The sequence below is a fragment of the Penaeus monodon genome, chromosome 42, assembly GCF_015228065.2.
Source record: "Penaeus monodon isolate SGIC_2016 chromosome 42, NSTDA_Pmon_1, whole genome shotgun sequence".
Lineage (NCBI taxonomy): Eukaryota > Metazoa > Arthropoda > Malacostraca > Decapoda > Penaeidae > Penaeus > Penaeus monodon.
The window spans coordinates 9,954,136-9,959,378 of NC_051427.1; the positions used below are offsets into that span (position 1 = coordinate 9,954,136).

General features: G+C 35.3%; 1 pseudogene across 1 annotated transcript; it reads right to left on the reverse strand.

The window, feature by feature from the left end:
- Positions 1-1,654: 1,654 nt before the first annotated feature.
- LOC119599288 lies at positions 1,655-4,921 on the reverse strand (annotated as a pseudogene). Its single transcript, XR_005231060.1, has 5 exons — positions 4,835-4,921; positions 2,786-2,849; positions 2,420-2,517; positions 2,163-2,312; positions 1,655-1,799 (listed from the first exon to the last, which is right to left on the reverse strand). The product of XR_005231060.1 is annotated as a 60S ribosomal protein L27a-like (transcript).
- Positions 4,922-5,243: the final 322 nt, after the last annotated feature.

Consider the following 5,243-nt stretch of genomic DNA (forward strand, 5'->3'; position numbering starts at 1 on the left):
AGCCATGTAGCAAAACTAGAAGACAAGAATAAGGGAAAAAAAATTAAGGATTCCCAAAACTGCACTTTAAAAATAATTCAGTCCCCTAGCATCAGAAGTGTACAGTCAACATTATTAATCTGTCCGCCCGTACGCATTATCATCACATGTGCATAAAAGTTATTGTGGACTTCACACTACCTTGGCAAATGTTCTACTTGAAAATATTGCACTTTTCAAAAGTCCATTCTCCAAACATTCCCCTTACAAATAATTTCCCATTACAGGTGTTAAATGGCCAAATTTTGCAGTTTTAACTTACCTATCTGAATTTACTGGAGTCTTCCCTTTTCTGTTGTCCACTAAAAGACATAGGACCCCAGTTCATTTTGGGTTTGAAAATGGGTGGTCGTGTTCTAAGAGGATTCCACTGATAACTGGTATCTTTTGGAAGCCATGGTAAACTTATGAAGTAATCCTAAAAGGGGGGAAGGAACCATTTAACCAAGGATTCATAACATTAAATTTTAAAGAAATATCAACCTTCTATACAAATCAGAAGTGTACAGTAAACAATATGAATCTGTCCGCCCGTACGCATTATCATCATGTACAAGTATTTCCTTCCGTTTTTTTTATTAGCCAAGAAATATTTAACTATATAATACTTAGGCCAATTCAAATATACAAAAACTAAAGCTCATTGATTATTCCCTGAACAGTATCTTAGAAAATGCACATACCATCACAAAAGTGATAGCTCAACATTTTTGGCATCTTCTGTATCCATAAGTCTTTCCCTTTAAGCAGATGAAAATATACTGCCAAGTTGTCTTCAAATCCCCTGCAAAATGTAAAATTTAAATGTAAAAAAGTTCTATAATGAAAAACACTATTATAGGTTGATAAATTTTAGTAATACAATATGAATATTTTTTAAGTGTATTAAGCTTTGTATGCATGAATACTATATCATCCTAGCAAAAAGTGTTAAATATCAGTATCAGATAGTGGAAATAATAAAAAGAAAGAACTTTACCTTGCATTCTGATGAAACTCCTCAGAAAATCATGTTCAGAAAAAAAAAAAAAATAATACACAATTTCAATTTAGTCAGTTTCAGATTCATTCACTGGTTTCAATACGTGGAAAAAATATGCAAGGATGCATTCCTACTCCTCAAACAACACTTTACCTCTTGTTACTTATCCTGTTGAAAGGAAACCCTTACACTTCTGGGCAAATCATTAACCTAGAACCATTAACACTTTGGGCAAATCATCTAACCATATTATATATACATTTTTATAATAAGCTTTTATCACAGACCACTAAATTTTGAAGTATTAATTCTCAATATGTGAGATGCTAGATAATTTGCCTAAAAAGCATTTGAATAATTCCATAAATTTTTTTTATGTAGGATGACAATGAAAAGCCTTTTTTTTTTTTCACTTTAATTCCACTAACAGAAGCCATGATGACATTGATTCTTTATTTTTGGGCCTTGTAGAAGAAATCTGCAACAAAAGGAAATTTTATCGAAAAAAACATTACCCCCAAAAATTCCTTTCCACAGAGCATTTAACTGCAATAATCAGAAAGGAAACGTTCAACAGCATTTTATGTCCGCCCTTCGCATTATCATCACAAAATTCAACAAGCAGGCTCAGAAAGTCCATATGCTTACTTAAGCGACGAGCACACATGCACCACCAACAGCCTTGGATCTTGTTTTCAGCTTTGCGGGAGAAGAACTTGGCTTTGACAATAACAGGCTGGTTGGGAAGTGCACCCTTGCCAAGGACCTTGAAGTATCCCTAGAAAAAAAAAAAAAAAAAAGTTAATAAATTGATAAACTAACGAGAGAACTTAGTACAATCAACAAAAATCAGATATGTACACTCAACAATATTCTTCTGTCCGCCCGTACGCATTTAATCATACAAGAATTAATCTGCTCCAATGGCCTTTAGTCTTAATCACATCCTATATAGAGCAATGATCCATTTTTAATGAAACATGTCAAATAGTAAATCCAATGAAACTCTGGAAGCATGTAGCTGAAGTAGCTGCTCCCTCATATTAATTGTAACACTGGGAAAAGGGTGATTCCATCATTTTCAGACACCACAGGTTTATAAAGGCCAAGTTACAGCGTTTCCAACCACTGCCACACTTACCGATTTAAGAACATTGATGACTGGGGCCTTTTCGGATTCCTTAGCGTATTTCTGCCTAGTCTGCTCAGACACAAGGGACCAGAGTTTATCCAGGTTGATGACAGGTGCATACTTTGTGTTGGGCTTTGCGTGGAAGTTTCTCATACCAACCTGCAAAGTACAAGAAATAAATTTGATTGGGGAAGGGTGAGGGCGAGGAGAGAAGTTATGATAAAAACAAGTGACTGCAATCAAAGTCAAACTTTCCAAAATCTTACCTTGCCAAAATAACCAGGATGGTATTTGTCAAAGTTGATTCTGTGGTGGTGCATGCCACCAGCGTTACCGCGACCTCCAGGGTGCTTACGGTGCTTGCCTATAATCGCAATCAAAAGAAGTTTAATATTAATAAAATATACAGATTTCTCCCTAACTGCTAATGACATGCAAATTCCTTTCCTTACTGCAAGATCAGGGTATTCTGGTACCCACCTCAAACTAAAATAATCTATTTTTCCCGAGATCCAAAATTCAAACATTTCTAGATTCTTCGTTAGTGCCAAGAATTTCAAGAAAATTTCCAGACCAAAGACCCAGCCCTTAAAAAAACTCAATTCACTTGTATCAAACTTCCAAGGACTCACCGATACGGCCATGACCGTGGCTGACGTGTCCACGGAGCTTCCTGGTCTTCTTCTTGGTGGTAGCCTATGGAAAAAGTACATTGTCAACAACCACATTCCAAGTTTTCATCTTTCAAGGATTAACCCGTGTTTAATCAGGTATACCTACCATAGCGCCAATGTAGGATGTACTATGGGAAAGCTCAACTGTACATGTGAGGGAGTTTTTTTTTTTTTTTTTTTTTTTCCAATACAGATAGTTTATGAACTAATCAGTCTAAGTGGCTGGATAAAATGAAATGCAAGAAGTGAGCATGAAAGAATATGCATAAATAAATGTAGTTTGTTCTCTTGTCTAGACCACAATCATTAAAAGGTTTAAATTTTACATTTATCACCAATGTATTTTCAGTTAGCCTAATCAGTCTTTAAACTTTACAATGACCCCAAGGTACAGAGACCAAATGTAATAAATCTTTCTTATTACTTTGTCAACGTATTTTTGCAATGTTAAGGTACATCCAGAGAAAAGCAAACATGAAAAAGGTGATCCACAACCTCGGCTAACAAAGCAAGCACAACAGTCCTAAAAGAAACACTCCAGAGCCGAGATTTCTATTTGAATACTAAAAAAAATTCTGACAAGGGGAAAACTTCCCTACAACTGATGCTCATTTTTTGCAGTCTGGCAACACAAAAAGACGTAGTACATACATTCTACTTCAAATACAAGTTTGATGTATCATGCACATACTATGTCTTACTTTATACTACTCTACAGAAAATTCCAGATTTGGGTTGATGTTGCAGAGAGCACCTCCCAGGGATAGAGGGAAAGAGATAATAATTTTATAGAGGGAGAGAGATAATCGTTTTATAGAGGGGAAGAAACAAACATGTACAGCAGCTCTGGCCTCTTATTTACCGCAAAGTGACAAAGATCCTCTACATATCAAAACACTCACACAGCCAAAGTTATTATTGTGTTTTCTTTAAATTGGCATGAAGTGTCAATAAAGGTGGGGTACAATGGGGGTTTTCCCCAATATATAGAAGATTGGAAACATTAAGTTCGGATTTCGGGGTTCGCATGATACCGTGGTTTAGGGACTGTCTCTTGAGGGTGCATCAGGGCGATTTAAAACCCTGTTTCATTTTAATTCACTCGTGCTCAACATTCTCAGACCTATAAGAGAAACTCTTAACAAGAATCACACACCTGGTGGGTATTTGCAATGCTGCACTAATCTACATTTACCAAAGTAATTTTTACCAAAAGAAAATAACAATCACGTAAGCTATTATTAAACCGACAATTATGCTAATTTACACAAGGAGACCACTGACAAATTAGAGATGCCCAAATAAGCATGTTGCATTTCTCCGTCCTGCATTTTTTCCCTCCGAGGAACACATGGAGGCACAAACATTTTTCTACTGAATACGAGCATTAAAGTAACAAATTTCACATCCTCGACTCCGCTCCCAGCAAAGAAATACCACGAGACTTAAATAGTTTGAAGACACGGAAGGATTGAAATAAGATACGTAAAATATATTTAAAATGTGCTGCGTGAAATATGAAAAATTAAAAAAAGCAACAATAAAATTCAAGTAAAAAGACTTATTTGTATTACTAATAACTCAAAATTCTTGAAACCGACGCATGAACTTCGATAAAGAAAAAAATATTGTGGACCATAAGTCAAATTTACACAAATTGACACATTTACATATGGCGTTCACTTGGAAAATATATCTTGCATAGTTATTCTAAATGGCTCTAACACTCTCGGATAATTCCATTGGAAGAGTTTGTATCTAAATAAACTTCCGCCGAAAATCCCATGTTGTCAATCCCTTCGCCTTCCATGCCTCGGGAGAAACACAAAACCATTTACCGAAATTTTATCACGAAATATCACTGAATCCGTAGATTCATCGCCCTTAAACTTATATCGGAGGGATTCTCCATTGTGCTATGTACACTTAGAGAAAATATTTCACTGAAGTTTAGTCAAGAGAACACATGTAAATCGAGAAATAAGACGATCACTCGCCGCTCCGTACCATGTTTTCGGCTCTGTTTACTGAAGAGAGTGATCCAGCGCCATCTATCGGCAGGTAAACAACGTCAGCGGTTTATAGCAGACGCCTGTTGAGAATCCACGCGAACAAAATTTCTTATTTATTATTGTAATAAATGTTTTATTATTTATTTTTTGATGATTTTGATTTGTTTGTATATATTTATTTACAATATGTCTGCATATAATACAGTGCTCTCGAATAATGACTCTTTGGTTGGGAATAAAAAAGTGATAGTTTTTAAAAGTGTAATGGGAATTATAAGATATTTTTTTGCTTGGATAAAACTATCCACTTAAAGAAGGTATAACTGATGACATAAACAATACATATAACAAGAGTTATTGGTAGAATGGACGTCATTCAGGTTTTATTTTTTAATCATATTGAT